Raw genomic sequence first — 20104 nt, 5'->3', positions numbered from 1 at the left:
ATGGTATTAATGCAGCTCCCCCTGGGAACTCATTCACAGTAGCATTTGTAGCCAAAAAAATGCTAAAAAGTGGAAAATCAAATTTCCTGGAGATACATAGAGAGCTATATAGATATTAATTATAGATATATAAGACAAATATTTATTATGGATGTATAAGATATTTATTATAGATATATAAGATATATACATTATAGACATATAAGATATATATTATATATTATATAATAAAAATTAAGCAAATTTTTATTCATAGAAAATAAAAATGTACTTATGTCAAAAAACAATTGAATGTAAAAATAATTTGACTCATGTGATAAAAAGGACTAGTGTGTAAAAAGCCACCAATTCCAGGACTAGTTGTCAATGTACATTGTTGCAGTTAATGGGAGGAATAAATGACAAGTATTTGGGATGATGGATATGTTAACTAACTTGATTTAATAATTTCACATTGTATGTGTATATATTTTATATATACTATAGCATCACTTTGTACCCCATAAATAACATATACCATTTGTCAATATACCATTAAAAAATTAAAAATACAGATATACAAACTCAGTCTGATGTTGAACCTCCACTACCTTGTTGCTGACTTTGGGAAAATCAATTAACCTTCTTGAGCAACAATTTTCTCAGCTATGAAAAAAATACATGGGGTGGGGGTTTGGAATAGCTATGAAATTTTGTGATTCTATCACTGAGAAAAGGATTACTAAAATCCCCATATCTAAGCATTTGGATTAAACTTTTTAAAACAATATATTAGAGGGTTTATAATTAGCCTTCTCTTGTTCAACTTTTTCATTAGTAATTTGGATTAAGATATTATCTGTCATATTTTCAGGTGAAATAAAGCCTGAAAGAAAAGTAATATAAGGGATGACAAAATCAAAGCCAAAACATGTTAACCAGCTGCAATAGAATAACAGAGCAACTAAATTAAAATGAAATATATAGTAGAGATAAGTATCTGTCCTTATGAGCAGACACTAATGGCTCAAGTACACCTGGGACTTTATACAATAACATTAGCCAATGGCAGTATGTGGCTACTTGAATTCATTTGGTATTTTTGCATCTGTAATGTATTTCTATTTTCTTCAAATTGTCATTCTTCTCTACCATTTCACAGGACTTTCAATCAGAATTTAAATCTGGATTAGCCAGAGTATCTGTCAGCTCCATGCCACACAGGCTTGTGATTACTCTTTAAAAATAAAGTCAGCTAGCTGGTAAGATTGGTACTACTATAAATTCATGGCCACCACTTCACACCGAACCTTCCACACAGCTCATAAATATTATGTCATTTTTCTTAGCCTTCTCTCCCAGTCTCTACAATGACTCTTGAATCTTTTCCACATTTTCAAACCTCAGACATTGACTATTCCTTCAGTCTCAATTTGTGTCCTACTTTTCTGAGAAAAAAGTTGTTGCCCTCAGATGGCATCTTTCAACATTGACTTGCAGATCATCACACATTTGCTTTTTCTTATCTCCACTGCTGTAGCAACAATTTCTAAACTACTAACTAAAGCCAATTCTTTCTTCCATGCTTGACTCCTACAGCGTATTTCTCTCCCATGGTGGGTGCCTATCATTTTTATAACACCTTTTCTATATTTTACAAACTATCTTGCTATGAGATTTGCCTCTACAACATAACCTGTGCCTTGTAAGGCAGACATAAACATAAGACAGAGTCTCTGGCAATGAGACACAATTATTTTATTTGGCTTAAAATAATAGAGTGAATTTTGCTTTTTTGTAACTAAGACCCTAAGTAATTCAGATCATACTCCCCCTCTCTGTTACACGAACTATGAAATGTCCACTCTCATTCCTGTATCTTCAACTTCTTCTGTTCTACTAGGCCCTTGTGACAACATTTAAAGTCCTCTAGTCCTTTCTATTCAATAAAATTCATTAAAAATCTATTACTGTGCAGCTACTGCCAAATGACCCTTCTCCTTTTTTCCAACATTCACTTATAGGGTCTAATGCAGTATTGCCAATTCCTTACTCCTTAGTCCTCCCATAACACAGAATGATCTAGAAACTTTTTACACAGTGGAGGGTACCCTCTTGCTAAAATACTGTCTCCTTTCAGCTTCTCTAATGCCATACTTTCTTATGGTGCCTGCCTCTCTGGCTGCCTTTTTTAGTCTCCTTTGCTATATCCTCTCACTTTTTATAGTTACTTAGGACTTAATATCAAACCTCATTTTCTTCTTTATCTTCCCATATTCTCTAAAGAAATCTATCTCACACCTAAAATAAAAATATATTATATATATATACGAAATCTCTCCCACACCCATTGCTCAGCTTCAATTAATAAAATTCCTTTAATTTTAAAATTTGCATCTTCAGAATAGATCATGCCTGTAAACTTCAGATCCATATAGCCAACAAACACCATACAGGCATCCTCACTAAAATGTCTCTTTAGGTATCCAAGTTAATGATCAAAACCGATCTTCTGATCTGCAAACGTACGCACACAGGGTCATCCACCATTTTTTATCATGGTATGTTCATCCCCTCAGCAACTAATACAAAAAAACCTGAGAATCATTAAAGGTCAATGCGGAGTAATCTGAGAATATCTCTAAGTTAAATATTCTGCTTCATTCTTTTTACCCCAATGTCTGTATTACTGACGTGGAGTATAGAAAGAGGAGGGAGTGAGAAAGCCTTTAAATTTCTTCCATGCTCACCTTTAAAAAAAAAAAAAAGATTCTTTAGATTCTATGTGCACAAAATACCATTAATCACCAAGTTCATGCTGTGTAACACTTTCCAATGTATTTTTATCTTTAATCCAACAGAAGCCTATGTTCTGCTATAGTAAAAAAAAACAGGGAGCCTACCATCCAAACAATATGTTTGCAATCTCTAGCTGTGATTTCAAAGAGGTTTCTTTGGAAGCAGTTTTCTATCCCACTAGTTTTTAATAGAAGAGAGAAAATTGGTTTACAATATGAACTTTTAAACTTTCCCTTATTTTCATACCAATTGTTCGCCCCACATTTGAACCCAACAACTTCCCCTATATTCAAGTGTCTTTGTACTCATGGTTCTTAAGCAAAATCAAAGCAGTTTTATTGAATGAGACTGTGCTGTCATATGGGATACAGATAAAAAGACCAGGCACATAAGTGGCAGCAATTCATGGACTTTCTAATGTATTTTTCCCATTGAACTGAACTACTGAACCCTTTTAGGTTTATCTCTGAATTTTCACCATCATTTGTCCAAGTTCTCCTTGCATGTAAGGCATTTCAAATAGTGAAATCATGTGCTAGTGTGGTTATAGTTATAATCCCTTACAGTTGGTAGTAGTTTATTCATTAACTTTTTTAGAGTTTGTGATTATTTCCGTGAATGAGATAACTTGATAATTATATATCATTGGCATTGCATTTGTGATCTCAAAATAGATACAGCTAAAAATTATTTTATGTTACATATAAACATAGTTCTTTAAAATGTCTTTCATAGGTTTCAAAGAAATGAAATAAATAATAGAAGGGACAAATAAAAGGGATACAGGATGGAATAATAAAGAAAATAGGAAGGCTGAACAAAGTAAAAAAAAAATTAGTGTGATGCTTAAAGTATTAGTAGAGTGAGGAAAAAAGAAAGCACTTAAAAATCTATTATTGGCATAAAATTGGGAGGAAAGATGTAATATGATAGAGTAATAATTAATGTTTACAGAGGTAGCTACTTCATATTGCAAAATGGTAAATTACAAAAATATGGTTTGTTATCTAAACACATAAGGCAGCCAAGGTAAATGTTATACTGAATGCAACAGCAGTAATATATAGAGGAGGGTCTCTGAAGTTATAGCATCTAGGTTGGTATTTCCTAGCAACATGTTCTTGAGCATGTTACTTAACCTTTCTAGGCCCCTGATTTTGCCTTTGTCAAAGGGAGTAACTACAGAGTTGTATTTAAAGTCAAAATAGATTATCCAAGTAAAAATCATATTTGGCACAGTCCTCACACCAAATTAGAGTTTAAAACATGTTAGATAATATTGTTAGAGTAATATGGAAGGAATATTATGGAAATGATGGGATCTAATAACAAAGTCTTCAAGGCAACAGGGTTAGTGAGGAGGAGAGATTGGGAGGAAAGTCGGAAACATGGCAGTCAAGAATTGAATCTCTGTGTGGGAATCATTCTTCCATAACCTTTTCAGAGTCAGTCAAGATTTTAATATTATCAATTTTAGAATTCATAAGCAGCAGCATTAGTCTTCAAAGGCTAGTATTTCTAACTGTGTAACAATTGGAAAATTGCTTTCCTTTTAGGGAGGCTTTAAGATTCAGCTATCTTCTAAAACATAAAATATAAAAAAAAAATAGTGGACTTCTGATTTCCAGTTCATTTTATAAGGAGCTTGGAAGTCACGATTCTGTCACAACAAGTAAAAAGCTGAACAATCTAAAGATCAAAAACTTAACTTTAATGAGCTCCATCAGACAAATAACGTCACAGTGCAAACAACAGCCCTCAAAATTGGAAAAACAGGTAAAAACAGAAAATTAGAATGTATTGGAGCAGAAATCTCCCCAAGAACCAGTCCCAAAGCACAAAAACGTGAACTGTAATTGACAAGTTGCTGGAAGCTCAGTGTAGACAAGTCTGAGAAAACTCCAAGGAGACACAGTCATAGGAGGGTCCTTACACTTTGAGTCTCCCCCCCAGGATCCCTATCAGGTTCTCACAATGAACATCAGAGAAGAAATCCCTTCACGCCTCCAGCAAGAGGAAGAGGAAAGGATCATTTTGAAATATGACAGAACATTCTGTTCTTCTTCACAAGGCCTACGCTCAGAAGAGATTATTTTATCAGAGCCTAACCTACGTCAGGAAAGGTAAATACACAACTCCTGCTCACTCCAATCATCCTTTCCCACCTAACAGTGGGGAAAGGGAACTAAGAAGTACTGTTAAGTTCCTCGTCTGAGGACACAGGCTAACCAAAAGACTGAGGCCTAATCATAGGTCTAGAACACTTCTCCTCACCCTACACCTTACCATTACACTACTAAAGGCCTATTTACAGCAGGTCATTTTACCCAGTACATTATGACTACCTTTCAACAAAAAATATGAGGAATACTAAGAGGCAAAAGACACTGTGATGGTTAATACTGAGTGTCAACATATATGAGTTTTTTAGGCTCTGATAAAATAGTTTCTTCTGAGGGTAGGCCTTGTTAATAAGAACAGAATGTTCTGTCGTATTTCAAAATTTTTTCCTCCTTTTCTTGCTAGAGGCATGAAGGTGTAAGATATATATATGTATGCTATTAGTTCTGTCCCTCTAAAGAACCCTGACTCATACACTGTTTGAAGAGACTGTACAAACGTCAGAACCAGAGTCAGATATAACAGGAATGTTGAAATTAATGGGTCAGGAATTTTTAAAGCTATGATTAATATGGTGAAGGCGTCAATGGAAAAAGTCTACAATATACAAGAATAGATAGTAAGGTAAGCAGAGAGATGGAAATTCTAAGAAATAAACAAAAAGAAATGTTAGAAACCAAAAATACTTTAACAGAAATGAAAAATGCCATTACGGGTTCAGTAAACTGGACATTGCTGAGAAAAGAATCTTAGAGCTTGAGGATATATCAACCAAAAATCCTAAACTGAAAAACAGGAAAAAAAAACCTGGGGAAAAAAGAACAGAATACCCAAGAACAGTAAAAACAACTACAAAGGCATAACACATATGTAATGAGAATATCAGAAGATAAGGAGAGAAGGGAAAAAAGAAATATTTGAGGCAATAATGGATGAGTTTCGGCAAATTAATGTCAGATGTCAAACCACTCAAAGAACATCAAATGGGATAAATGCAAAAAGGAAAATAAAAAAAACTACATGAAATCACATTATATTCAAAATGCAGAAAATAAAAGACAAAGAAAATAATTCCTAAAAAAGCCAGAGGGAATAAAACACACCTTGCCAAGAATCGCATTTAACTTCTCCTCAGACACCATGCAAAAAAAAACAGAATAAAAGGAAAAAAAGTGCTGAGGGAAAAAAAAAAAAAAAAAAAAAAAAAAAAAAAAAAAAAAAAAAAAAAAAAAAAAAAACGCTACCTCTAATTCTGTATATGCAAAATTATTCTTCCAAGGTCTGTTCATATTTTTTCTATTGTACCTGCAAAATTATTCCTCAAAAGATTTTTTTCAAGCAAACAAAAATGAAGAAATTTGTGGCCAGGGAGTACTTTGAAAGTACTTATTCTTCAAAAGATTTTTTTTTTTCAAGCAAACAAAAAATGCTCCATTAAAACCACCAATGGCATAAAAAGGTAGAAGACAAAAAATAAGAACAAAGAACAAAGGCAACAAATAAAAAACCCTAACAAATATGGTAGCTTTTAACCCAATTATATAAATAATTGTTAATAGTCCAAATATACCAACAAAAGACAGAGATTGTCAGAATGTATCAAAAACAAGACCCAACTATATGTTGTCTAAAAGAAGCCTACTTCGAATATGAAGACACATACAGATTAAAAGGAACGAGATGGAGACAGATATACATGCTACCACTAATCACATAAAAGCTGGAGTAGCTATATTCATTGCAGATAAACCAGATTTCAAAGCAAGAAAGGTTAATAAACTGTGGTAGATCCAGACAGTGAAATACTACTCAGTGCTAAAAATAAATGAGCTACTGTATCATGTCATAAAAGGACATGGAGGAATCTTAATTAAATCTTATTAAGTGGAAGAAGTCAATCTGAAAAGTCTACCTATTGTATAATTTCAACTGCCTGGAATTAGGGAAAAGACAAAACTACAGTTAGTGGAAAGATGAGTGATTGCCAGGGGATGAGAGGGAGGGAGGGATGAACAGGCAGAACAGAGGATTTTTAGCATAGTGAAAATATTCTATATGATACTACAATGGTGAACACATCATACATTTGTTAAAACCCATGGAATGTACAACACCGAGAGTGAACTCTAATGTAAACTATAGACTGAGCGATAATATTTCAACATAGGTTCATGAATTGTAACAGATGTACCTCTATGTGAGATGTCATTAGTGGAGAAGGTGTGCATGTGTGGGGATGGGGAGTATATGGAAACTCTGTACTTTTCTGTCAAGTTTTCTGTGAGCCTAATGCTCTAATAAAGTTTATTAATTTAAAAAAATAACAGAGATAATAATAGTGCTTTTGAGAGCATTGCCTGGCATGTAGTGATGTTCAATAAAAGCTTATCAGTACTAAGATATAGATTCTTCTGATTGTGATTCCTCACAATTTCAACCTTCTTTCCTCTTACTCCTTTATCCTCCTCCTCATCTTCTTCTCCCACTCTTTCATTTTCTCTCCCCCCACCCCCTCTCTCTCCTTCACGCATTATCTATTTCTCAGTGTCTGCCTCAGAGACATAAAATTATCTGTACTGGTTGAACTGAATATGATGCTGTTCATATTTTTTCTATCAACTCCCAGGACACACAAATAGTAGGCAATGTGTACAGTTTATATGGAGAATTGACTTAAAAGGCTGTTGGTAGTCATGACTACCAAAACAAGATGTTTTAACAATTTTAAGACTGACCAGGACTAATGGGAATGCTGCAAACTAAAATCTTTGGAAGCTATCTGTAGATTTCTTTAAAAAAAAAAAAAAAAAAAACAGCGGAAGAGAGATACTATAAGTGAGTTTTACCCAGAACATCTTCATTTACATAGAGACATTACCATCTTTTGAAAGAGTAGAAAGTGGCTGACTTCTAAGCTCTTTTAAAATCCAGAGGCTTTGAACTGACTACTATAATAAGACACCCCTTAGAGGTCCAACAAAGTAAACTGCTGTCACTAAATTCAGTTCATTCCCATATTCAAGGCACCTGCAACATGAAGCAAGATTTTAGCTAATGACTCAAGCAGTAAAACAAAGTGAGAAAGAATTCTTATTTTCTTCTCTGTATTCACTTGGGTCAATCCCTGCTAAACAGTTTTGTGATTGCTAGCTATTGAACATATGTGTACACACACGTGCGCGCGCACACACACACACACACACACACACACTTCTCCCTGCTACTACCAGCTAATCCTGATTCCTGATCATTCTCCCTCCCTCAGATTTCACTGAAATAAGCCTTCTTATTTACTGCCTCCCTGATCTCTCCCTCTCCATCTTTTATCACGGTAATTCAAAAATATGTGTCTTATCTTTACTCAACTTGATATCAGATTCCTATAAGGTTACCATTCCATCTTTGTGGCTAGCTCTTCAGCTTTTATGTCCACCTCTCATTTCTTCCATATTTTTAACCACCTACTAATTATTTCCATACAGATACCCCCCAAAAATCAAAATGTACATACTGGCTTCATTACTCTCCCACTGCTCAACTCTTCATCCTAGATTTCCCATTTTCATTTCTGTCTCTGTCATTATCCAGGTCACTCAGACTTAAAACTTTGCTGTTTCACCTTGAGATCTCACCTCACCTTGATCCACAACATACTGATTGCCAAGTCCTGTCTCTCCTAGTTCAGAAAGTCTTTCTAATCTATTCCCTCTTTTTTGCTGTCACCCCCATTCTTAATTCGATCCTGACTTCCTCTCATCTGTACTATTGTTAAAGCTTTTTAAAAAACACTTCTTGCTCTTCCTAATTCAAGCTGTTTGTATATTGCACATTGCTGAGAGCTTAGTAATACTGATGAGCAATTCTAATTTTGCTGCTTCGCTGCTCAAAGATGTTTAATGTTCTTGACTGCAGAATGAAACTCAACTTCTTTATTCTGCCATACAAGCCATCTATGATCCTCCTCCTACTCTCTTTTCAGCTCTATTTCATATTAATCTCCACACAGTCTGCTCCTGACCAACTGAACTTCAGACTTCTTGCTGGTTTTAGCTACTTAAGATAGAGGATTTAAAGGCCAGCATGAGACACAAAAAAAGATCTTTGTGCCTGAACAAAATCAAGGTTGAAACTGAAAATTCTTAATAAATACAGTTTAGACCTCCAAGGGACTTCAGATTCAATAAAAATGAGCAGGTGGAGGAGGGGGGAGTGCCTACCAGCAAAAAGCCAAAAGAAAAACACTGGTGTTCAGCCATGTCGGCTACAGTTGGGTACCATTATACATTAAAAGTGTTATATTCTATATATAAATCAATGCCAATGTGTCTGAAGACTTCTATGAAAGGGATAAATGTTTTCAAAAAATAAAATTACTGAAATGATTCAAGAAGATATAAAGATCAATAAGCATTAAGTACATAATTAATGGAACCATTAATATATGTTACAGTATTACAAATTTATTACAAAATTAATAAATTTTCCAAGTGCAAAGTACTATAGTGTGAATATCATATGAGGTAATCAGGTATCAGGCAGTATTGAAAGGTAAGTTAAGAACAGTCTTCTATGCCAAATTAAAGGTTACTGTTACTATTTGCTGCCAATGAAGGACCAGGGAAGACTCTTTAAATAATAAATTCAAATTTGTGTTTAAATAACATAAATTTGGCAGTAATTAACAGAGGAGATACGGAAATAATGAAGACAAGTTAGGAGGTATTCAAATAGTACAGGCAGAAGACAAGGACGGCATTACAAGTGAGGAAGAACCACTGGAATTAAATAACGTAAAATAGAAAATGAATGATGTGGTGAGTGGGAGGATGGGATGAGGAACAAAGGCAGAGGTTTGGATGACTATGATGAAATTATTGTTTGGATAATTTGGTAGATGGAAATTCTAAAATTAATTGCAAGAGGAAAATTAGAGGCATGTTTTTTCAGCCATCGAACATTGTGTATTTACCAAAAATGTGTTACTTTTTGGGGGCACACAGAATAATTAAGCCATTCTGCCTACATTTGAGGAACTCACAGCGGTCACATCATGAGTCATACACAAAAACTGGAGTATGTAGTGGAATTAGAGCTGTAGTACAAGTATATATTTGTGTTGATAACAAGAAAAACGTTATCAATTCTATACTGAAAAAGAATGATTACATTTTAAAGAAGAAAAATAATAAAATGGGTTTAAATATGTTGAGTTTAGGTTACCTACGTTTCTCCAAGTGAATCTGTCCATTAAGCAACTGGATATATTAAGTCAGGCACTGTCTGTGTTAAAGATTAAAATCTGACAGTTTTCAGATACTAGAGAGTAGCTCAAGTTATAGGAATAAACGAGATCACTCAGGGAGAATTTCTAAACTAGAAAAGAAGATTTACGAATAGACTAGAGAGAGGATGGTAGCTATTATGGCATGTCAAGTACTGTGAGAAATACTGATAGTTTTTCATAACCTTCTTGTCCTGGTTTTATTTTTCCTGCATTGAAGATATTGCTGGTGTGCTAAACGGTGTTTCATTTAGTAAGAGAAAGGAAGTAGGGTCAGAATTTTGGGGGCCTCAGATTTTGGACAGAATCAAATGGCAAATCATGATAATCGACCATTCTTCGACAGAGAAATCAGGGATTAAAAAGTATTGCTGGATTGGGTGTGACAGTGAAGGGTGAGAAAGAGTGTTCTAAAACATTGTTTCCTTGTGCATTGCTGTGGTCAGATGTAGAGCAGTTCTTTTCATCCTTTAAATGAAGGAATGAAGTGGGTATGGTCAAAAGGAGAAATGTTAGTTCTGCTGATTTTTAGAAGTTCTTTTCTGTGGGGGAAAAAATAGATGTAGCACAAATAACAGCTGTACTAACACCAACAACAGAGGAGTAACTTTTATCAGCACTTATGAAATTGAGCAATGTTTATGGATTAATAGAAATGTGAATGTCTAATGTGAATAAATTATTCAAGTAAAAGTAATAATTTAGTCTGTGAAACTCAGGTCATCTAAAACTAAACTAATTTTGTAACTTCTAAAATAAGCAAAAATGTATAATGTAGTAAAAATGTTTAATATATGTATACTATATCATAGTGGTATATACAGTATATTTACATATAGTATGTGTACTATATGTAAATAAGATATTGCCAATCATGATAAATATTTTAGTTTATTGTAATCACTGAAAATTCTAAATTGTTTCTTACCTATATATAGTATTTAAATTTATTTCATGCATCTTGAGATTTAACTTTTTAATATTGTAATAGTAAGATAATTATAGTTTCTATACCTTCGAATATTACTAGTTAGATTTATTTATTTTTTAATAAATGCTTCCTCAGAAAAAGAGATTCATGGACTTATAAACTGGTGATATTCATTTAAATCACAGATTTTAATAAAATTAGACTTGTAAGTAGAAAAATGTAGTATTTTTTAAATAAAATAATAATTGCATCACATCAGTCACCTCCCTTTTTATAGCTCAGTCATAGAGTTTGTATGATATTCTTTCTGGGAAAAGTAAAATACTACTCAACAAAAACATGTCAGTAATGTGAATTTTTAAGTACTATTGAGTAAATCAAATCTATTTCCATTATAGCAGAGAAATGGCAAACAATAGTATGTTTCTTCTGACACCAAGAATTACAATCAACTTGTATATGAATAATTTGTGAGCCATTCTATTTGTAGCTTCATGTGTATGTTAGTGTGGCACTGTGAGGTTAGCTCATAGAAGGCCTTTACAGAAGGCAAGGGGATTTGTGCTGTAGACAAAGGAGCACCATTTCTATTCAGAATCAATAACATTTATTCTGCTATGTTGCAATGTGTTCAGGGTAAAGATATCAATCTCTTTTGTGTTTCATTTATTTATTTTTTTTTTTTTGAGACGGAGTTTCGCTCGTTACCAAGGCTGGAGTGCAATGGCTCGATGTCCGCTCACCGCAGCCTCCGCCTCCTGGGTTCAGGCAATTCTCCTGCCTCAGCCTCCTGAGTAGCTGGGATTACAGGCACGTGCCACCATGCCCAGCTGATTTTTTGTATTCTTAGTAGAGACGAGGTTTCACCATGTTGACCAGGATGGTCTTGATCTCTTGACCTTGTGATCCACCCGCCTTGGCCTCCCAAAGTGCTGAGATTACAGGCGTGAGCCATCGCGCCCGGCCTGTGTTTTCTTTATAATAAAGTATTCTGTTATACTCTTTTGGATAAAATTTCAGTGGGTTGTTACTAATTGGTAGTGGTCCCAATTCACACTATAGAACTATTACAAACTCACTACTGTGCTTCGTAGCTTCCTTTGCCAAGTTGAGAGGGGTTTTTTTTCCGATATAATTTAGGAACTTATAAGATCCACCTTCTTGGTTAATTTATTAGATGTTCCCATGACTCAGAATTAACTTTATTTTGTAAAGCATATCAAAGTTAATATAATTAGTTTAAGTCTATATGATCTTTTAAGACATCCAAATATTGCAGAGTATATTTTAGATGTTATTTTGTAATCAGAAGCCAGTAATTGAATACTATATAACATATTTTGTAAGATATTTAATACCTGTTTCGTATAAAGACCTTGTTGGTTTTTTCATTTATAATTGAAAGAGAAATAAATTTGGAGTCTGTTCAAATAGAATTGCCTGAAGAGGCTTTTGGAAGCAGCAGGAAAACACTCTGCCTAACCCCAATTAGTCTTGTTTTCCATATTCAGGGCAGTTCTGTTTTTCAACAGACCCACTAAACATGCTGATAATGAAAATTAATATGGTTAGAAAGCAATTCAATAACAAATGTTTACTGCTTATAATTGTTGTTTCTTGTCATCATGTTCATAAAACCTGTTAGCACTGAGAAAAGGTTCAAAGAGTGTGTGAGCCAGAACGTAGGCAGGCTGCACCTGAATTATATAATAGATGTGCTCCTGCAAAGCAACATGGAAGTCAGCTTCTAGAAAATTGAATTATATTTGTATTGCACTTTTTAAATTTACTGCTTCTCAGAATACATAAAACCTAATTATAGAATTAAATAATTCATACATAAACCCATACATAAAGACTATCCTTTTTCAGACATTTTCTGGTGGACTTATCAATGGCATAAAAAGCCCTAACCATAAGAAAAATGCTGGATACTCATTATTACCTTTTCTCATTCCATTTTATTTATAAAAATATTTTTCTGATTTTTGTTTCAAACTACCACAAATCATTTTAGTTGTATTTGTCTAAGAATACAGTATTTGTCTAATGTGCAAAATTGGACATGCCATAGGGGGATCAAAGGTGAATCAAACACAGATCTATTTTTCAGAGAATGTATAGTATAGGATAGATGAGATCGTTTACAGACTTTTTTACCTAGTCTTATATCTCTCATTAGTTTCAATGCCCCTGGTGACAGCAAATGTCAGGAAAAATGGTCAAGGGAATATGATGGCACATTTGTCCAGGACCTCCCCAAAGAAATCTACAACTCCTAACTTGGAGTTTCCTTCTGTGAAGTTAAAATCTAAGCTCCATGAGGGTAATCTTTGCATATTTGCTCAACACTGTATTCCTTGATGAGTACTTGGGATGTAGTAGTCACTGATAGATGTTTGCTGAATGCGTGACTTCATTAGTGACTCCCAATAGGATAGGCAAAAATAATCTGAAGAAACAGTGTCTAAAGCCCTATCTATGGTAGAATGAACAGATATACAACAGCCACGTAGTTTCCAAGTTATATGCTAAGGGTCCTATTTACTTACCACCCAAGTTCATCTCTTTGTAAACATAACCATTTTCTTCTACTAATGGCATCCAGACTTCTTCCAGTGTCTAGCTAGCTACATTGTATCTCAACTTGATTGGCATATGGCTTTTCTTCTTACAGTATCATTAAAAATTGCTGCATGTGCAGTTCAGAATCTGCAAACCTGCTCCATGAGTGAAATTCCAACTATGTTATAGGCTTTTCAGGTCACAAGAAAGCAAATTCACCCTTACCTCATTCTCCCCAATGTCTTCTTAGAATTCACATACTTAGAACATTCTATTTCTACTAATTAAAGTCGCTTTACTACCTTCATCCAAATTATTAGGTTTACTATATCAATTCTATTATATATTTATGCCAACAATTGTAATGTAAGATAAAAAACAATGCATAGACTAAAGAAGTTGTGGATGGAATGCTTTGAGGAACTCAATCTTGGGAGGATATTCAAGTACGCCTTGAATTAAGGGAGAAATTTTATAACTAGGATTTGAGGATATTCCACAGAGATAGAACAGTATGAACACTATTAGAACAACAAACAAAAGTGTGGTTCAACCTTCCCAGGAGATAGGTATGTGCAGAAGCACTGAAGAGTAGGACCATGGAGAGCCTGGCTTACTTGATAATTACACTGTAGCCACTGAAGTTTCTTGACCAAAGGTCACAGGTAATTATGATTGAATAAAATTGACATGGCAGCAATGACGACTATAGACACTATTAGAAGGAAAGCCAGTTAGAAAGACACTATTGCAGACTGGGCACCATGACTCGTGCCTGTAAGGTCAGTACTTTGGGAGGCCAAGGTGGGTAGATCATGAGGTCAGGAGATCGAGACCATCTTGGCTAACATGGTGAAACTCCGTCTCTACTAAAGATACAAAAAATTATCTAGGCTTAGTGGCGTGTGCCTGTAATCCTAGATACTCACGAGGCTGAGGCAGGAGAATTCCTTGAACCCAGGAGTCAGAGGTTGCAGTGAGCTGAAATTGTGCCACTGCACTCCAGCCTGGTGACAGAGCGAGAGACTCCATCTAAAAAAAACGTATAAAAGAAAAAGCTAGGGGGAAAGTCTTTATATTTACATCTATTTCATAACTGAAAAAAAAAAAAAAAAAAAAAAAAAAAAAAAAAAAAAACAAAGCAAGCAAGCTTCTGCAACAGTTCAGTTGAAACAATGAGAACTTAAAGAAGTGTAATGGGCCTGGCGTGGTGGCTGATACCTGTAATGCCAGCACTTTGGGAGGCCGAGGCAGGTGGATCATGAGGTCAAGAGATCAAGACCATCCTGGCCAACATGGTGAAACCCCGTTTCTACTAAAAATACAAAATTCGCTGGGTGTGGTGGCATGTTCCTGTAGTCCCAGCTACTTGGGAGGCTGAGGCAGAAGAATTGCTTGAACCTAGGAGTTGGAGGTCGCAGTGAGCTGAGACTGTGTCACTGCACTCCAGCCTGGCACCTGGTGACAAATTGAGACTCTGTCTCAAAAAAAAAAATTTGTAATGGCAGCAGAAGGAAAAATACAAGGTTTGATCTAAGCAAGAGGTGTCAGAACTAGCAACTAGTTTGGGAAGAGATGAGTGGATAATGATGCTGAGTTTCTAAGTTTGGAACACTAAGTACTATGAGTAAGAAACTGAAGAAGGGGTTGTAGAAAAGACAGATGATTAGAGCACTCAGGACAGAGCACAGAGCCTTGGAAATGATGTATAATATAAAGTGATTGAGGGAACAGTCTGTAAAGGTAGGTGAGAAGACAGCCAAAGTACAGAGCAGTGTCATGAAAGGCAAGGAATGGGAAAGTTTTAATAAAAGTGAACACTTAGTATTGTGTAGATTTCTAGGCATACGAGCACTGATGAAGGATTTGCTAACAAGGCCTTAATATACTTTGGAAAAAAACAGATTCTTCACCTGGATCATCCCAAACTGTTCTTTTAAAAAAAAAAAAAAAAAAAAAAAAAAAAAAAAAAAAAAAAAAAAAAAAAAAAAAAAAAAAAAAAAAAAAAACGATTCAGTAAAATGCAGAACCAGGTAGATAAATTTCAAAGAGTAAAACGTTGTGTGTAGAAGGCAGAGAAGTGGTAACTTTTGCGATACCATATAACTTAAGCACTTTAATAATAGATAAGTTGTATTATTTATATCTAACTCTCACAAGTAACCTTCACAAGTTATACGCATCAACAGGGTGTTAACTTTCTTTTGCACAACAGAATACAACACAGTAAACAAATGAGGTGCCATAACTAAAAGCAAGACTTAACTAGAAAGTATTCTTGATTTAAAAAGGGTTCGTATTTGGAGGAGTGGATTTTAGAGATAATTGAGAAAATGTTTTTGGAGAAGGCTATTTTGTGGACCTCACTCCCACCGTCTTCCACCACTGTATCTGACGTGTTTGGGGATAGCTACAGCTGGATTCCTTAGAAAGTAACACCATGGACTGTGGACCTATAGACTCATACATTGATAGCTGAGCTCAAGTAGCACTGTGTGTGTATGTGTGTCGGAAGAAAAAGGACGGGGAGAGAGAAAAGCAGAGAGAGAGAGAAGGCTGGGTGCAGTGGCTCACGCCTATAATACCAGCACTTTGGGAGGCCAAGGCAGGTGTATCACTTGAGGTCAGGAGCTCAAGACCAGCCTGTCCAACATAGCAAACCCCGTCACTAGTAAAAACACAAAAACTAGCTGGGTGTGGTGGCATGTACCTGTAATCCCAGCTACTCAGGAGGCAGAGGACGCAGTGAGCCAAAACTGCAGCACTGTGCTCCACCCTGGACAACAGAGCACCTCAAAATTAAAAAAGAAAGAGTTTGCTTGGAAATTAACTATACCCCACAGCCTGGACAACAGACTTCGTCCTCCCCCCCGCAAAAAAAAGAGAGAGACAGAATTTGGTTGGAAATTAACTATATCCCACATACAGTAGGTAGGAGATGGCAGGGAATTTAAGTTTTTACCATGGACTAGAAATGTACCCCTCAGGAAAAACAATTGACCTAAAGTCACTTTATCTTCTTCCCAAATGCTGCTTCTTGTTAAGTGCCTAAGTTGACCTTAACACTCTTGTTAGCTTAACTAAACTTTAGAAAGGCTTCTTGTTGACCTTAGGTCCCTGGTCTCCCTTATCTTAGAGTACTTACTTTAGAAAATTTTCCATATTAAGTTATTTCTTTATTGCCTTTGAAACGTAAATCTTTTAAAGATCTTCCTGTCAGTTTTACCAGCAGCAATATCTTTCTCAAGGATCTTGGAACCACGGCCCCCTCCCCACCGAATTCTAATAAATGAAGACAGCACCCCATCTGTCCACCTCTAGGGGAGAGTATAAGACTAATTTCAACGGGTACATTGACTCCAGTTGTAAAACTATGTTCTGATACAAAGATAAGAGAAAGTTTACTTATCCTTTGAGTAAACCCAATTAGCAAACAGGGACAGCCTGAGTTCTCTCTCTCACCCCAGCTCTTAAAAAATTTCCCATCCTGTATAACAAAGGAGTTGAGCTCAGACTGAGTTCTGAGCTGTCCCTTACTGCAATAGCCTTGAGAAAAGTCTTCCTTACGTATTTAACTTTGTCTGTGCAATGTTTGCACTGACACAGGCAACTCATTGTCAGCAATAAGAATTTGAAAAATCAGAACAGGACTAAGAAGTGACCAGCCAAAGAAGGCAAGCTATAGCTGCAAATCCAACGCACAGCAATTGACAAAGGGTTTCCAAAGATTCAATCAGTGCTCATGAGCTATAGCGTTACCAGATTTAGCAACTAAAAATACAGGATTCTTAAATTTAAATTTCAAATAAACAGCAATGTTTTTAGTATATTTTATGTGATTTTTGAGACATACTTACACTATACTTATACTAAAAACACCAGACACAGTGGCTCACACCTGTAATCCCAGCACTTTGGGAGGCCAGGGATCACCTGAGGTCAGGAGTTCAAGACCACCCTGGCAAACATGGTGAAACCTCATCTCTACTAAAAATGCAAAAATTAGCTAGGTGTGGTGGTACATGCCTGTAATCCCAGCTACTCAGGAGGCTAAAACTAAGGCAGGAGAATTGCTTGAACCCAGGAGGTGGAGGTTGCAGTGAGCCAAGACCATACCATTGCACTCCAGCCTGGGTGACAGAACAAGACTCTGTCTCAAACAAAAAACAAAACAAAAACTTATTTGTTGTTTAACTGAGCAGCCTGTATTTTATCTGGCATCTCTACCATGAAAGAAATCCTCAGTTTTAAACATGTTCCATTCCTAAAGAGCAAGATGCCTGGTGACAACAGTGTAATTGCCAGTTCTTACAGCTCTTCCTTCCTGTGTAATCTCTCCTTTCCACCCCACCTTGCTTTCTCCCCATTCAAAGCTGGAAGGGTCAGAAACAGCAGCTAACCTGAAGGAGAGGTGATAAAGAGAGGAAAAGAAGAGAAATCAAGTTATTTCTGCCCCTCAAGGAAGACAAGTGTCAGACTACCTACAGAGACAGGCTGGTGGAAGAGGGTGGGAGAAATCATTTATCTGATGGAAGATTTAAATGTTACTAAATTTCTTAGACTGGATATTAGTTTCTTACTCATTGTATGACTGAGAGAGAAGGTAAGAATCATCATAAATACTACATTTCCAACCAGTGGCAGAGAAAATTCCCCCCATTGTGAGAAAGACAAAAATGAAAGCTGGCTGGGCACAGTGGCTCTTGCTTGTAATACCAGCACTTTGGGAGGCTGAGGTGGGTGGACTGCTTGAGCTCAGGAGTTCGAGACCATCCCGGGCAACATGGTGAAACCCCATCTCTACTATAAATACAAAAATTAGCCAGGTGTAGTGGCACATGGCTGTATTCCCGATTACTTGGGAGGCTGAGGCAGATGGATCACCTGAGCTTAAGAATTTGAGGCTGACGTGAGCCAAGATTGCTCCACTGCACTTCAGCTGGGATGACAAAGTGACACACTGTCTCAAAAAACAAAAGTTGTATTTCCAACATCCCGTGTGTTATGCTTGTTTGATGTACCAATTATATTTTAATAGATATGAATATAGATCTATAACAATGAAATAATATTTTAAATTTTATGTGTACCAAGATTTGGAGAGATTAGTCATTGAACTAAAAAAATATACACGAGAAAAAAAACAACCTATCAAAAAGTGAGCAAAAGATATGAACAGACACTTTTCAAAAGAAGACATTTATGTGACCAACAAACATACGAAAAAATGCTCATCATCACTGATCATTAGAGAAATACAAATCAAAACTATGTTGAGATGCCATCTCATACCAGTTAGAAAGGCAATCATTAAAAAATCTATAGACAACAGATGCTGGAGAGGATGTGGAGAGATAGGAACACTTTTACTCTGTTGATGGGAGTGTAAATTACTTCAACCATTGTGGAAGACAGTGTGACACTTCCTCAAGCATCTAGAAATAGAAACTCAATTTGACCCAGCAATACCATTACTGGGTATATAACCACAGGATTATAAATCATTCTATTATGAAGACATATGCACACATTATATTCATTGCAGCACTGTTTACAATAGCAAAGACCTGGTACCAACCCAAATGCCCATCAATGATAGACTGGACAAGGAAAATGTGGCACATATACGCCATGGAATACTATGCAGCCATAAAACAGGATGAGTTCATGTCCTTTGCAGGGATATGGATGAAGCTGAAAACCATCATTCTCAGCAAACTGACATGAGATCACAAAACCAAACAAACACTGCGTGTTCTCACTCATAAGTGGGTGTTCAACAATGAGAACACATGGACACAGGGAGGGGAACATCACACACTAGGGTCTTGTGGGATGGGGGGCTAGGGGAGGGATAGCAGGGGGTGGGGAGATGGGGGAGGGATAACATTAGGATAAATACCTAATGTAGGTGATGGGGGGATGGAAGCAGCAAACCACCATGGCATGTGTATACATATGTAACAATCCTGCAAGATCTGCACATGTACCCCAGAATTTAAAGTATAATTTTTTTAAAAAAGGCAAAAAACGTGCAAAACTAATAACCATGCATATTATAGTAATTCTACTTCTGTAATACCCAAGTATTACTGAAAAGCACTAAATAGTAACAAACTTGAATAAAACTCCTCTAACAGTTCTCTCATCTTTGGGTGTCACAGAATCTTTCTCACTTTTTATTGACATATAATTACAAATCAAATGTATCAATTTTAAGTGTATAACTTGATGTTGGAATGTTTGTAACACGAAGGATAAATACTTGAGGTGACTGATACTCCATTAACCATGATGTGGTTATTATACATTGTACTCCTGTATCAAAATAGCTCATAAAACCCATATATATATATATATATATATATATATATATATATATATACCTACAATGTTAGGAGTAACTTAATTGTTATGAAGCTATAGTG

The 20104-nt window shown here is 35.7% G+C and overlaps 1 protein-coding gene across 1 annotated transcript in view; it reads left to right on the top strand.

Moving 5' to 3' along the window:
• The window catches only part of LOC108301579 (eyes shut homolog), a 1388593-nt gene that overhangs the window by 1005730 nt on the left and 362759 nt on the right, over positions 1-20104 (top strand). The gene's annotated exons all lie outside the window — the stretch shown is intronic.

Source organism: Cebus imitator, unplaced genomic scaffold (assembly GCF_001604975.1).
Source record: "Cebus imitator isolate Cc_AM_T3 unplaced genomic scaffold, Cebus_imitator-1.0 Scaffold36, whole genome shotgun sequence".
In the NCBI taxonomy this organism is placed as follows: Eukaryota; Metazoa; Chordata; class Mammalia; order Primates; family Cebidae; genus Cebus; species Cebus imitator.
This window is presented reverse-complemented; position numbering and strand designations above follow the sequence as displayed.